Source organism: Panthera tigris, chromosome C2 (genome assembly GCF_018350195.1).
Source record: "Panthera tigris isolate Pti1 chromosome C2, P.tigris_Pti1_mat1.1, whole genome shotgun sequence".
NCBI classification, from domain to species: domain Eukaryota; kingdom Metazoa; phylum Chordata; class Mammalia; order Carnivora; family Felidae; genus Panthera; species Panthera tigris.
In genome coordinates this window covers 138,569,864-138,586,580 of record NC_056668.1, presented here as the reverse complement: position 1 = coordinate 138,586,580, position 16,717 = coordinate 138,569,864, and the positions used below count along the sequence as shown (strand labels likewise).

The 16,717-nt window shown below is 36.7% G+C and overlaps 1 protein-coding gene and 1 pseudogene across 2 annotated transcripts in view; one reads left to right on the top strand and one right to left on the bottom strand.

Moving 5' to 3' along the window:
• Positions 1-16,717, bottom strand: part of LOC102954357 (ubiquitin-conjugating enzyme E2 E2) — a 369,038-nt gene that overhangs the window by 220,901 nt on the left and 131,420 nt on the right. The window lies entirely within an intron of this gene.
• On the top strand, positions 12,695-14,336 carry LOC122230514 (annotated as a pseudogene).

The following is a 16,717-nucleotide window of genomic DNA, read 5'->3' as shown; positions in this document are numbered from 1 at the left end:
GTCTTAGTTAATTTGATTAGTTTATTTAGCACAGGAGGTATAATGTTTTTTACTGCTTTATAAACATTTACTTTACCATTCTGTGAGATTTTGTGAATGATTCTATGGTCACAGACTAAATTCTAACATCACACAAACCATGCCCCTGGTAACAGAAGGCAGTGCATTCTGTGGAGCACTGGTGTATTTACTTAGAGTCAACTGTATTATTTATTCATAGGTGTATATTTTAAAATTTCTGACTTGTTCCTGACACCAGAAATACATATTTATATTCTTCACTGGGAATATTATGGAATGTAAATTAATAATTAGCATCAATCTGATTGAAGAGGTGAATGTACTACAAAAAGGGGAAATTTCCTTTAATAGTCTTAAAGCCAAGAATATTTTTTTTATTATTTTCCCTACTTTATAAACGTGAGAAACTATAGCAACATAGGTCTTACAGTTAAAAGAACTAGTATTTCATGACAAATTATAAAGAGAAGCATTTCCTTTGGGAGACTTTTCTCCCATTATTACTGTTACTGTGCTGGAGGAAAGATGTGTTTGCTTTTGGTAGCATAAGCCTAGAGGTCTAATATGAAAAAGTATTACAAAATTATTCTATACTGGGTTTTTAACCCCAGTTTTTATGTTGCAACTTTACATATTAGTGTGTGTGTGTGTGTGTGTGTGTGTGTGTGTGTGAATGCATATATATACAATAAATATTTCCCAGTTCTAATTTATCAAGAATCTGCAGACGTCGAATGCCTAACACCATGTTATTGATTACGCCTGACTTATTTTTCTTCAAACATATGTACTTTGATTCATCTGGTTCAAAGATTTTCACTCCCTCTTAATGGTGGTCATCATTTCACGGTAGAGGTAGCTAGCTCAAACTCCCTTTTCAAAAACCTGTCCAAAAATATTCCAAAAAATATTCCCAGGTCATATATTGGGCAACTCCTGCAGTCTATAATAAAGAAACCAGAGCTCATTTTAAAAAAGCTTCAGAGCCACAAAACCCCATACCTTAGTCATGAATGTAGTCTGGGGCAGATTTTACAAAGCAAGATAATGTCTTAGAACTTTTTTTGTTTAACGTGAGTATAATCACCTCCATTCCTGTCTTCATTTCCCACTGTCTCTCTGAGTTGCTTTCTTGCAGGATCCTGCTGCAAGAAATGAGTAAATGGATTAAGAATTGAGATTAAGTATGGATGCTAATGAAATAGCATGGGGTGAGTTAAATGATAACATGTAAAAAAAACACAAAGGGACTACCCATATATACATCCTTTACTGGAGACAGTCTCCATAGTAGGGATCCTAAGCAAATTATTAAAATGTGACTTAAGCATATTTTAAAAATGCTTTTCAGGGGTGCCTGGGTGGCTCAGTTGATTAAGCATCTGACTTCGGCTCAGGTCACAATCTCACAGTTTATAAATTCAAGTCCTGCATGGGGCTCTGTGCTGACAGCTCAGAGCTTGGAGCCTGCTTTGGTTTCTGTGTCTCCCTCTCTCTCTCTGCCCCTCTCCGACTTGTGCTCTCTGTCTCTCTCTCTCTCTCTCAAAACAAATAAACATTAAAAAAAATAAAGAAAATACTTCTCAAAGATACTTCTTTAAAGAAAAAAACCTAATTCTCTTTTTCAGTCTTACACACTTATCACATTGTTCTACGTTTGTTAATGTGTCTCTTCTTCTAGACTGAGCTCCTTTCAGGATGGGTATTGTGATATTAAATTTTAGATCACTTAACAAATGTTTGATGAATGAGAGAATGAATTAATTAAATGAGGAAGTAATTTTTTGGGGAAAAAAAGTTTGTGGGGAAAGAAAAAAAACATTGTGTATGTAAGGTGTTACTGTTCTGAATTCAACTGTGCACCGTCTGCAATCTTGAGTGGTGAAAACATCCTCAGAAGACTGGAAGAGAAATTTTGTCCTGTAACAGGTGTTTGTCAGTACAGCTGCACTCATGCGCACAGGTCATTTCTGCCTCTGACAGAGATTAAACAACTGCGATTCATTTGAATTTGCAGACCACCTGCCTGAAAGTGTACTTAAACGGCAATCCTTATAGGCTTGAGTCTAACCGTGGTTGTAGTAAACAGAAAACTGAATGATACAGCTAAACACTGGCAAGGGTTCCATCACCACACTCTTGATGACTGTGAGTTATCTGTCCTGTGGACACCCTGTATTAAACTCTTGTTGACTATTAAAATTTAGAACAGATGAATGAAGGCAACATTTTACAAGGCTCAGTAGCTCTCTGTACAGTAGAGCCAATACAACATTTTTTTATTTATTATTTTGTTACATATCATTTACTTTATGTAGTTTAAAAAATAACACGGCAAAACATTCTTCAGAATTTCAATCACAATAATAATCACAATACCAACACATTTTTGTTATTATGTAACTAAAAATGAACTTGAGTTCCATCTTAACACACTATTTACTCACAATATAAATAGTCATGGGAGAAAATGGGTGGAGGAAAAGTAAGTTCCAGAAATTAAAAAAAAAAAAATTAAGTTCCAGACATCAAAAATTAGAAACCACTAAATTGATAATTTGTTATGTTTACTGTCATGTTAAGCATTTATATTTTATTTTTTTAATGTTTATATTATTTTTGAGTGACAGACAGAGCGTGTGCAGGCATGCACAGGTAGGGGAGGGGCCGAGGGAGACACAGAATCTGAAACAGGCTCCAGGCTGTGAGCTGCCAGCACAGTGCCCGACATGGGGCTCGAACCCACGAACCGTGAGATCATGACCTGAGCTGAAGTCGGACACTTAAGCAACTGAGCCACCCAGGTGCCCCTGTCATGTTAAGCATTTAAATTACCTTCATGAAATATTCTTCACAATCCTTTTTTGAGCAGATGCTGCTGTATATTTGATTAATATGTAGGCAAAACACTGATACTCTCCTTTTGATTACTTTATTATTTTCTTTCATTCTTTTCAATTCTGTATTTAAGGTTAGCAGAGCCTCAGACACTGTGTAGCAAAGTGACGAACTGATATTAGAACACCTAGGAGGAAGAAAAACATCTCACCAACAGCAGCCACAACAACTAACGATTTCAGCTGTTGCTGATCGAATTGATCATGGTGCTGTAACTGAAAGCCGTTTTGTGGGATTCACATGTTGTTCTACTAGAACACATTCTACTCCTTTGTTATGTTAAGCCTAACTCTGGTTTCCTTTCCTTAAAAGGTCGTTTCTAGCAGTGTATTAATGCTAATAATTAATAGTGAAAAAAAACCTGGCAGCTTGTTGAGTTTCAACAGAAGTCTTCAGACATAGAAAAACAGTATTATTTGACTGAAATATAATACTCAGCTATTTGAAAATGTGTCCTACATTTATAAATGCCTTCAGCTGAGTTGTTAATATCCTAGAGCAGTAAGATGAGTATCTTTCATTTATAATTAACCTACTGGGTCCAGATTTTGCTTTCAGATACTACCATCACATTATCACATAGGTTTAAAATGACATTTTTCAACTGTCAAGGCATAACTTTCAGTGAAAGGTATTTGGCTTTCAAAGACCTGCAAACAGTCCACTAGTTGAGACATGAAGTTATTCTGGCTGATCACTAGTGAAATCTTAGCTATACAAGTGTACACAATTATGAAGGCATTCACTATTTCAAAGACTGTGAGGCATTGTGTATTAGTTAATATGAAGTTCTCTTGTATAAGGGTGCTTGGGTGGCTCAGTCGGTTAAGTGTCAGACTCTTGATTTCAGCTCAGGTCATGATGTCATGGTTCATGAGTTCAAGCCCCGCACTGACACCGTGCTGACAGTGCGGAGCCTGCTTGGGATTCTCTCTCTTCCTCTCTCTGCCCCTCCCCTGCTTGCTTTTGCTCTCTTAAGTAAGTAAGTAAGTAAATAAATAAATAAATAAATAAATTACTTCTAAAAAGTTCTCTAGTATAAATATTCTCCCTAACTATATTCAGTGGTGTTTTCTATAGCATCAATAAAATTTCATTCACAACACTAAAAAATATGGAATAGTTCCATGTTTCCAGTAGCTTTTTATTTTTCTTTTTTACTCATCATAAGAGTCATGAACAATTCCTAAGAAAACACTATTATTTCCTTAACATACCCTGGAAAACTTTGTTCATTCCTGAAAACTTCTGATTTAACTTAATTTTTGATGAGGGAAATTAAGTTACATATCAACTGTTAGGTACTATGGTTACTGAAAGATCATAATCAGAGACTCCTCTCTCTTGAAGTGGTACCTTTCTCTGATGGCCAATTAAAACTTAGGGTAATATAATAGCTTTTTTCAATGTTACCCAATGCACCCTTTTTAAAAATCATGCTATTCCCTTCTCTTTACTTCTCCTCCAACCCTACCCACACCCCTACATCTCCTCCTGCCATCATGACTATTTTTTTTAAGTTTATTTATTTATTTTGGGAGACGAGAGGGAGGGGAGGGGAGGGGAGGAGAGGGTAGGAGAGGAGAGGAGAGGAGAGGAGAGGAGAGGAGAGGAAAAAGGAAAAGAAAACGGAAAGGAGAAAGGAAAGGAGAAAGGAAAGGAGAAAGGAAAGGAGAAAGAAAGGAAAAAGGAAAGGAAAAAGGAAAGGAAAAAGGAAAGGAAAAAGGAAAGGGAAAGGAAAGGAAAGGGAAAAGAAAAAAGAAAAAAGAAACTGAGATGCCTTCTGAAAAGGCAAGGTTGAGTATTTTATACCATGATGAGTTGTGTATTTTATAGCATAATTTAGAAAGGCTGCCTGTAACCAAAAAGAGACCAGTTTAGAAAGTAAAGTTACTTTTGTTGCACACCCTAGATTGGGATTGGCCACTGTATACCTCTTATGCTAAAAAATGTCTAATTATAATATGATACTATGCTATCAATCCTGTCTCTCTGTTCACTGACCCTGAAAAGCAGTATTTAAAATATGTACACACCCTCTATAACTACATTAAGAAAATTTTAACTCCCATCAAAATGAGCTAAGATTTTCTGAATTATACAGTTAGATACTCTACCATCTCTTAAAGTTTTTATTTTGCATATGAAGCTACCAGTTTTGAGAAGCAAAGGTAGTCTCTGAACTGTCTTCAGGACCAAGGGAAAGCAATGAGTCAGAAACTAAGGTCAGGAAACAGGATGACTACATATCCAGTGCATTTACATGGTCAAGAGTTTGAGTGGGACAGTCACTGACAGAGCAAGAAAGAGGCATTGGTAACAAAGAACCAACTGGTAACAAAGAACTCGACTGCGGAGTAGACAAGTATTTCGCACCTGTTGGAAAACAAATCCCAGAATTGTACAGACTAAACTTGCAGTTATGCACTTGAAGGGAAGTCAAAGAGGGCTGCGAGATTAGGGTTAGGGCTTCATCCTGATGTCATACTTAGGGTGGTACAATCTGATACTAACTACAGGTAAACTCTTCACTTTCACATGTTCCCTGAAAACTCGATTCCAGAATTTACTTTTATTGATGCTTTCATCTCTTCCTATATCCAAGTGTATCTGACTTCACCTGCTCACCCTTGTTTTAAATATCCTCCAAAAGTGTTCCTCTACTCCCCATCAGTTATCCTTCACTCTGTACAATTTTTGCCTGAGACTATTCTCCTCTTTGAACAAACCTCATATAAATTCCAAGTAGCTTTGGGAACCAGCCTTTGGTAAAAGAACAAACATTAAATCTCTATTATCAGTCAGGAAAGTCTAAGTTACACTGCACAAAAAACAACATCAAATTTTCAGTTATATGTATATACAAATACACAAAAATGAGACTGCAAGCATATCCACTGAAAATATTTAAGTATTTTATTCCTTTTCAATTCCAAATAGTACTCAATGTAACAGGTCGATTTAGGATTTTTTAAAACTCTGTCGTAATTGTACACATGGAATTATATTCCAAAGAGGATTTCAGGAGTCTGGGAGCATAGCCTTTCCATTAAAGCCATTAATTCAACATTAGAGCTCTCAAATCAGAGTACTATTTTAAGAAAATAAATGTACTGAATAAGAGAGATAACTAAAAGGAACTAGAGAAACCACAGGTATACCTTTGAGGGGGGGGGTAGTAATTTGACTCTAGCAACACTGTCTGACTCTTAATGATTCTTAAACATGTATCATCTACATTTAGGTAGAAATTCTTCATCTGAAATTATAGTATCTTCAAAGCCAAAGAAAATCTATTTTTAAAAGGGGAAGAAAACTGGTGGCAAGACCACTCGAAAAAATATTCATATACTCCTTTTCTTGTTCTGTCAGGGTTTTGAATCAGCTAATTTTTTTCTTTTATGCAAAGGTTCGGTTAAAATGTCCATCTGGTATAAAATGGTGTAGCTACTCTGCCTTGTTGAATGGCTCAGAGCAAAATAAATATAATGAACTAGTTTTAAAAAACAGTTTTGCATAGGATGGTTCATAAAACTGATTAAGCCCTGCTGATAAAATTAGTGTAGAAACATCTAATATATTTGTCACAATATATAATAAACCTCTTTAAAAGAGGTGGAGAAAATGAGTTTCAAAATAGCTCCATCAAAGACATCAATAACTTATTTTTTTAAGAATCGGACTGTCAGAATCAAATTGATACAAGTGTTGTACAAGTATAAATTACAAAGTAATTTATAAATTATACAGTTAAAGATAACCATGCTGTCTATTTTGCTTACTGTAAGAATATCACAAGATAATTGAAAATAGGTTTTCAAATACCCCAATTTTTTGTAAGGAAAGCAAAACAAAACAAAACAAAACCCACATCATATGCTTTAAACTAATGTGCCACAAATGAACATGGCTTGAGTGCTTGCCTATGTCAAGGCACGGTAACCTATTTCTTAGCAGGGTGTCTCATTTAATCTGGCTGTAATCCTATGAGGAATGAGGTTCAGGTACTTTGAATAAATTGCCCAAGAGCAAAAGCAAAACTCAAACCCTCATGTATATTCTTTTCACTCTACTCTGCTGTCTCTGGTAAGAGTTGGAGTGGGAGTGCAGGAACAAGGGAGGTGGTCATGAAGGAGCCATGATCAGGTCCCATTCTACAGTCAGCCCTGTTTTCAACAGCACAAGCCTTACGTTTCTTTCAGGGTTCTTTGTGGCTTTTCATAACTCTACAAAGATAACTACTTACGTGTATTTGCACTCATGTTTCTTTGCAGTCTTCCAGGACTGTGGTGCTGCTGGGGTAGTGACAGAGTGCTGGGGGTCAGCTCTAGGGTAGCCTCTGCTTTGGGAAAAGTTGTGGCAGGTTTTCAGTGTGTCGACTGATACAGATAGGTCAATATAGTACCAGGCAGTGGGTCCTGGAGAGACCACCTCAGTTCCTCAGGCACGAGTCAGATATGAACGGGCCTGTGTTAGTTCATCGTGCAAAGTTCTTTTCTAAACACAGGTCTATCTACTTGTTCCTCCTGTTAGAATTCAATGAAAAATAATTTCTGAGTAACTTCTCATGACCTCTATAACTGCTATCTGTGCACTTTGGAAACTGCTTTGATGGTTCGCACATTTGAAATGGACCTGGATCTACAAAATACACACTTGGAGCATGTTAAAAACCAATACTTAAGATACAGAATGTTTCCTTTTTTGCCTTCCTGTGGTCATTGCAAAATGATACATTTTCATCTTTGTGTAACTCTTAATTGAGCACTAAGATGTTCTTGTTTTTTATGTAATCAAACACTAATTACTTAAAAAATTATAGGTGCAACTGGAGGACATTTTGAAAATTTGGAATTCCGGTGTACTTGGGAGGGAAAATTTTATGAAACATAGTGGAATTAAATATGAGCTAGTTTTCTAAACTCTGAATGTAGAAGTAAACCTGAATCCTCAGGAATGTCGAGAAGACCTCAAGCTGCCACAGAGCCAGCTGCCCCAGGTGTATCCATGACTGTCCTCAGTGTAAAGGCTACTGATGAAAAGTGCTTCTTTAACTGGTTTTCCTGGTCAACTTTCAGTTCTTCCTGTAGATGAGAAGAGGTATCCCCAATTGGAAAGCCCCACAGTAATGAATTCTTGGGAAGATCAACCTCAGTATTTGAACAGTACTAGAAGGCATCATTAAGAAGGCACAGAGCGATAATTAATGTTACAAACTATGACCCTTAGCCATCCAAAAAAAGTTAAATAAGCATGTTTAGTTCACTCTATACATTAAGAAAAAGAAAAGTGCTATCATTCAGAGAGATTATTGTTAAAAAAATATTCACTGTTAAAAATAAGGTCGAGCCCTTCCTCCCCATCTCCTTCTTTCCTCTATGTGACAAAGATTAATTGCATTTCTACTTGTGCTAGACTTGCACTGAATGCTGTGGATACAAGGATGAATAAAACATGTCCTTTGTCCTCAAAGAGTTTGCTATGTAATGGTTCACACAGACATATAAGCAAATAATTCAAATACATTGTAGTATTTTATCGGTTATGTTCTAAACACTATTGGGTAGCACAAAAGATAAAATAATGAAATATTCCTGAGGAGCTATGGGGAAGACCTATCAGGACCAGCTTCAGATTCACAGTAAGTTTTCCAGTTTAATACTTCATTGTCCAGTGGTGTCAGATAAATGAGGTGCAACTATATTTGAAAAGATTACTAGTTTGGGGTTGGTCATGGTTATTCCTTTAGGATTTTAGCCTATTTTAAATGAAAAGTGGTCTTCGCTGGAGGGCAAAAATTAGAAGTTATTTCAGGCCAAAGATGAACCAATTTATAAATTTTGTATGAAGCAATTTGAACTCCTCAGAAGAAATTACTTTCTATAAGTTTAAGATATTGTTGGATACTCTTTATGTAACCATAGAACCACTTTAATATAAAATCACATATTTGAGTACTGAGGATAACACAAAGTACCTCCTATATAACTTGATGTAACTTAAAATTTTTAATAATTTTTATACAAATTTTACTTCGTATTTGGAGGTACTTATAATAGGATAATTTTATGAAAAGCCTCCTTAAAGTGAAATCACTTTAAATTGGGACCAAATATTCAGAGTAAATTGTGAGAAATTAAAACTAAAAATTTTTCAAAACGTTGATTTTTACTCTGAGAAAATCTGTAACATTAGAAAATCTTTTCTAGTTAACAGAATAGTAAAAATCGAATGTTTATTTTATTGGCATAATTGTTTGCACGATAGTAAATTACTAGACCTTTAAACTGCATATTTGACTTTTACATTACAGTAACATTTTTTTACAAAAAGATAAAGGCTTCATCAGGTTTTTTTTTTTAATTTTTTAACATTTATTTATTATTGAAAGAGCATGAGCAGAGGAGGAGCAGAGAGAGAGAGAGAGAGAGAGAGAGAGAGAGAGAGAGAGAACCCAGAATCCAAAGCAGGCTCCAGGCTCTGAGCTGTCAGCACAGAGCCCGACGAGGGGCTCAAACTCACAAACCACGAGATCATGACCTGAGCTGAAGTCGGACGCTCAACCGACTAAGCCACCCAGGCACCCGCTTCATCAGATTTTTTTAAGGCCTTCTTCTTTGATAATCAAGTCCTTCTGAAGAAGTTACTCTGTCATCATCCTTGTTGATTTTGTCATTCATTGGTGGCCTGGATTGTGATCCCAGCAGTACTTCATCACTGCTTTAACTCATTACAGGAAATTTTTTGAATGACTTCCATTTCACTTTATAACTGAATTGAATTTGCCTTCTATTTATTGAGAAACCAAAGTCTTTGATAGGATGAGTGTGTGTGTGTGTGTGTGTGTGTGTGTGTACACACACACACACACACACAAGTACTAAATGGAGAAATAACATCTGAGTTAGGACTAATTTTTAAGTAGTTGCTTCTGCACTATTTTCATTTTGTAAAGGCTTTAGTTTTCCTATGGATTGTTTTTTAACTGTAGGAACTTGTATGGATTACTGTTTCTTAACATTTAATAGAACATTTCATTTCATCTCCTTTAGTTACGTATCTCATTATGTGTGGAGTTCACCTTATAGACATTAGAATTACTGTCGAAGCCAGCCATGAAATGACAACAAAGATGATGGTGGTGGTAGTGACGGCATCCGCCATTTGTGAAGCTCCTGCTCTGCCAGCTGCTCTACTCAGCAGTTTCCATAGTAATCTTTCCCGTGACCTAGCAAGGTCAGTGTTAACCACCCTGATTTCATTGATAAGGAAACTGAGGAAATTCAGATAGGTGATGAGAGTCTTAGGAGCGAAAGGCAAACCATTCTATTCCTCAAGTTGTGCTCTTTGCATTACACTGTGTCTTTCTCTGCTATAAAGAAGCACTCACTTCAGAGTTTCCTCTTAAAAATTATGTTTTGTGATACATATAAAATACATAAAAATTTGATTAGCTGACACTGGTAGAAATAGGTTGCTAGGTTTATATACACTGGCTATTAGGAATCTTAAAAAAACTATGTTTCTTCCTCTTGTTTGTTACTGCAAAATATTCCACAAATATACATTCTTGCTGTAGTGGAGATTCAAGAACCAAATCTGGAATGGAACATGTGGAATTAATGAAACTGGAATCTCAAAAACATCACAAAACTTTGTAATGTTTTTAAAAAATGTTGGGGCGCCTGGGTGGCTCAGTCGGTTAAGCGTCCGACTTCAGCTCAGGTCACGATCTCGCGGTCTGTGAGTTCGAGCCCCGCGTCGGGCTCTGGGCTGATGGCTCAGAGCCTGGAGCCTGCTTCCGATTCTGTGTCTCCCTCTCTCTCTGACCCTCCCCCATTCATGCTCTGTCTCTGTCTCAAAAATAAATAAACTTTAAAAAATAAATAAAATAAAAAATAAAAAATGCTTTAACCTCATGAAGTACATCCAATTCTAACAACTTATTATTTTCCAAGAGGATGGTACACTATTTCCCAATGTCTATCTAATGGAAACCTGTGATTGCCATTGGAATTGCATTTATCTAACAAAGTCTACTTCCTTCTCTACAACCCATTACTTAAAAATACCAGGACTCATTCAGCTTTGATATACACATGAGTTGAATGGAGGAAATCCAGATATTTTACAGTCTTTCATAACTATGGAATCAGGAATTTCAGAATCTAGTCTCAATTCAGCCTTTAGCAAATTTTTAGTTATTTGAAAGTATTATTTCTTATTCAAAGAGCAGCTCTGATCATGGCCTTTGGTCACAGAAACTGTTTGTATTGTGTAAAAAATCTCTTCACGAGAATCAAGCTGGTGCAGCCACTCTGGAAAACAGTATGGAGGTTCCTCAAAGAACTAAAAATAGAACTACCCTACGACCCAGCAATTTCACTACTAGGCATTTATCCAAGGGATACAGGGGTGCTGTTTTGAAGGGACACATGCACCCCAATATTTATAGCAGCACTATCAACAATACCCAAAGTATGGAAAGAGCCCAAATGTCCATCGACGGATGAATGGATAAAGAAGATGTGGTATATATATACAATGGAGTATTGCTCGGTAATCAAAAAGAATGAAATCTTGCCATTTGCAACTAAGTGGATGGAACTGGAGGGTATTATCCTAAACGAAATTAGTCAGAGAAAGACAAAAATCATAGGACTTCACTCATATGACTCATATTTTGTCAGAGACAAAATAGATGAACACAAGGGAAGGGAAGCAAAAATAATGAAAAAACAGGGAGGGGACAAAATATAAGAGACTCTTAAATATGGAGAACAAACAGAGGGTTACTGGAGGGGTTGTGGGAGGGGAGATGGGCTAAATGGGTAAGGGGCACTAAGGAATCAACTCCTGAAATCATTGCTGCACTACATGCTAACTAATTTGGATGTAAATTTTAAAAAATAAAAAATAAAATTAAAAATCTCTTTAACATCAAACAGTATATGAAGAAGGAGTCTAAAATTAGCCCATTAGGCACACACAACTTTGTGGTCCCAGGAATAATGGCCTTTCTGGAAAAATGCCTCTTAAGATGAGGTAAAACTTCAGAAGTTAATGCTTTTATTGCCTTGGGTTTTTGGGTTTTTTTTTTCTTTGTTGCTCTCTAGCATGTATAATTAAATAATGTAACATTTCTTATGTATAAGGTTTTCAACGAGCTGTCTTTTAGGCTTAGATTTTTTGGCTTCTTATATTCTCTAAGAAAAATAATGGGATTACACTCTTTAAAGCTGCCATTTTCTTGCAAGTTATTATTTCACATACGTATTATCATATGTTTGGTACATCATGTCCCTGGGACTTGCTCTATTATTATTTCTCAGCACATCTCCAAACCACCAAACCTGCTCAGGCACTAAGCATACTTTTGGATATGCTCTTGGGAATATGAGAATTGCCATATTGAAGCTAGCCACCCAGCCATCATGTCTGGTTTTCTGCTTTGAATATATTTCTGTCTTGCATTAGAGGCAGGCATTAAGGTCCCATGAGTTGCATACTTGGGAAGAAACATACAGAAATGAGACATTTCATTTTGATCACATTCAGTGATCTTTTTATGCCCTGAAGCATGGAAACTGATCTTTTGTAATTCTAGCCTAGTAAGTGTAATTGCAGCTATTTCATATTTATATAGGTCCCTAATCCCTAAACCAAGCTTCTACGCTGGGAATTCTAAGTTAATTTTATATAATCTTTTTAAAAAATCCTCTTGCTTTTTTGCAACAAATCTCCTGTCAGAACACAGGTGTCACAAAAACCACCACTAAATCTAAGCCAAAGTGAGAAAGGAAAAGATTCAACACATCATCACTGGGCACACAGATGAGTGCAAGTTTACAACCACTACTGGCTCTCTGATCTAAAAATGTGGTAGGATTGACAAAAGAACCATCAAAAGATTTTTAAAGGAGACTGTTGAGATGGGAAAGGGCCCCATCAAGTATGCCTGGGTCTTGGATAAACTGAAAGGTGAATGTGTACATGGTATAACCACTGATATATCCATGTGGAAATTTGAGAACAGTAAGCACTATTTTTCCATCACTGATGCCTCAGGACACAGGGACTTCATTAAAAACATGATTATAGGGGCACCTGACGGGCTCAGTCAGTAGAGCATGCAACTCTTGATCCTGGAAGTGTTAAGTTCAAGCCCCATGTTGGGTGCAGAGATTACTTCAAATAAAATATTTAACACACACACACACACACACACACACACACACACACACACACACACACACACACGATTATAGGCATAACTGAGGCTGAACCTTCTGTTCTGACTGTTGCTGCTGGTACTGGTGAATTTGAAGCAGGTATCTCTAAGAATGGGCAGACCCAGGAACAGGCCCTTCTGGTTTACATACTAGGTATGAAACTAATTGTTAGTGTTAACAAAACGGATTCCACTGAGCCACCCCACAGCCAGAAGAGACACAAGGAAATCATTAAGGAAGTCAACACTTACACTAAGAAAATTGGCTACAACCCCTCTATTTGTGCCAATTCCTGGTTGGAATGGTGATAACATGTCAGAGCCAAGTACTAATATGCCTTGGTTCAAGAGATGGAAAGTCACATGTAAAGATGGCAATGCCAGTGGAACCATGCCACTTGAAGCTCTGGATGGCATCCTGCCACTAACGCATCTAATGCCCCTCCAGAACATCTACAATATTGGTGGTACTGGCACTGTCCTTGTGGAGACTGATGTTCTCACACCTGACGTGGTGGTCACCTTTGCTCCAGTCAGTGTTACAACTGAAACAAAGTCTGTTGAAATGCGCCATGAAGTTTTAAGTGAAGCTCTTCTGCAGACGATGTGGGCTTCAGTGTCAAGCGTGTGTCCCAAAACGTTCGTCGTGGCAATGTGGCTGGTGACAGCAAAGATAACCACCGATGGAAGCAGCTGGCTTCACAGCTCAGGTGATCATCCTGAGCCATCCAGTCCAAATCAGTGCTGGCTATGCACTGTGCGGGATTGTCACACAGCTCACAACGCTCACAAGTTCGCTCAGCTGAAGAAGATAGATCACCATTCTGGGCAGAAGCTGGAAGATGGCCTCAAATTCTTGAAATCTGGGGATGCTGCCATCATTGATATCATTCCTGGCAAGCCCATAGTTGTGAGCCTCTCTAAGTATCTTCCTCTGGGTTGTTTTGCTATTAATGACACGTGACAGGTAATTGCTGTGCTTGTCTATCAAAGCAGTGGATACGAAGGCTGGTGGGGCTAGCCAGGTCACCAAGTCTGCTCAGAAAGCTCAGAAAACTAAATGATTTATTTCTAATATCTGGCAACCCAGTCTTAATCAGTGGTAGAAGAATGTTCTCAGAACTGTTTGTCTCATTTGGTCATTTCAGTTTAATAGCAGAAGACCGGTTAATGATAATAATGCATCATAAAACCTTCAGAAGTAAAGAAGAATGTTTTGTGGACCATTTGTGGGGGGAGGTCAGTTTTAAGTTATTAGGTTTTTAAAAATCAGTACTTAAGGGAAACAACTTGACTGAAAATCTGTCACACACTTGAGACTCCTTAAAACAAAGTTTAGTCCTCTCAAATCTCCCATAATTTATACCTGTTGCCTCTTTAGATACAAATAGCCTGATGTGGAAATGGAAAACGTAAGCTGTTTCCATTGTTAATCACTGCTTTAGAGCTGTGAAAATTCCTCACAAGCTATTATCAGTTCAGGAACACTTTTCTGATCTGTTCCATGTTTTGTTTCCCTAACTTTTTTACTAATAGCAGGGGATGGGGGGGGGGGTTGTTTTATTTTGTTTTAGTAGCCCTAATGACCCTGCTTCTTTAATTTTTTTCTATTAACCTATCTACACTCTTTGTACAACTTTGTCTTTCTCATCTCAGTTCTGTATTATTTTTCTATCAGATTTCCTTTTTTTTTGTCTTTGTCTTAAGTTTGTCCCTGTTTTGAATCACTATCTAAATGTTTCCTGGGCTGCTCTAGTGATGCACTGTTCAACATGAATTCAGCAGGCACCTATACCTGCTACTTAGCAGCTTAAAGTCAAAACATAAAACACTGAAATGGATTAACAAGATAATGTAATGGTAATTTAGATAATTCAAGAAACACTGAGTAAATTTAAAACAAAGGGAATCTAGAAAGTGAATACGCTGGTATTATATATATAGACTCTGTATATGAAGTTTCTAGGAAATAGAACAGAAACAAATTCATGATAGTTCAAAACTTTCTAAATGAATTTTACTGTATTTTCATAGGAGTGATGTGAAAGGAAGGATGGAGAGAGGTGTTCTTTGAAATGATAAGAAAATAGGGAACTGCTGAGAATGGCATTTTAATATTTAAGGACTTGCGTTGGAGATGGAGGAAATCATTAGCTTCACCAGTGGTGGAGGGAGAACTACCAGATTCATTTGAATATAAAGAGAATGAATGTGCCGAGTTCTAGAAACAGGAGGGAAAGGAGATGAAGAAAGACAATCGCAGAATACCAGTGGAAAATAGCAGGAGGAAGATGAATAGGCAAATGAAAACTATACTCAAGAATAGTATTCTTGTAAAAAAGAGAGAAGTGAAAACTTTGAAAAGAAAAATAAATGAGGCTATTGCTTACAGAATTTTAAGCTTTTTAAAAGATGGAGTAAGGATAAAATTAGTGTGAGTGACTAGCATTTTATACACTTAACTAAATCTACAACCAGTTGTGCACATATTTTTAATGGATGTTTTTTGATTTGTTAAAATATCAATACCCCACATACAGCATTAGGGATACTTTATATTTTTCACTCAATATCATTAATTGGTTCTTTATTATTTTCTTAACTAAGTGTATTCTCACAACAGCAAATTTTCTACCCAGGTGACTGTCCTTGTTACCTAATAATTTATTTACCCACAAAATAAGAGCTGCTTTTCATTGAACAGGATATGAAAGAATAAGGTCAAAAGCAGAAGAGAAGTGTTCTGGAAATATATCGGGGAGAGAAGATGGCAGCAGGAAGCACTCACAAGCCTGTAATTTTGAAACAGACATGGTAGTTTATATAGAGCTGGAGGTAAACTGAGAATAACTAGAGAAACAAAACTTCTAAATAATAACAGATGTGGTTTTGAAAGGCATGAGGAAAGTTTCTAAGGTGGTAATAATGTTCAGTACTTTGATCTAATTGCTGATTACATGGGTTTCTTCCTATCTTAAAAGTCACTGAGCTGTATAATGTAGGAAGAAATCTTAATATTTACACATTTTGCTGTATGTAAAGTACATCAATTTTTTAAAGGCAGGAAATAAATTCACCTGAATTCTAATGGGGGTTTCAGACTAAGATATTGTTTAAATTTTTCTTTTGTTATTTCTACTGGATATACACTTGGTATTGTCTTTGATGCTACTTTTAAAATGCTCTTTAAGGTGATACCCTAGGAAGAAAAACTAGGCAGTGTATTTCATTTATAACTGTCATGAATGGAAATTTCCCAACGCTAACCTCCGTTTCAGATTCCTGCTGTTGCTTCTGCACTATTAGTTGGTGTCAGCAGGGGGTTAACAGCATTCAATTTAACCTTGCTATTTGTACTCTGTTTTGATTTTTTTTTCTTTTTTCCACATTTAACTTCCTTACATGGATTCTCCATTTTACAAATCGTGCATGCACCATGGGGTCTATACACTGAAAGACTGTAAGTGCAGATAAGCACACAATAAAAGCACATTTAAAGATAATGTGAAGCTACAAGACATTTCTTTTTTTCTAGGAGTACAGAGGCATTGCTGTGAAAATCACTGG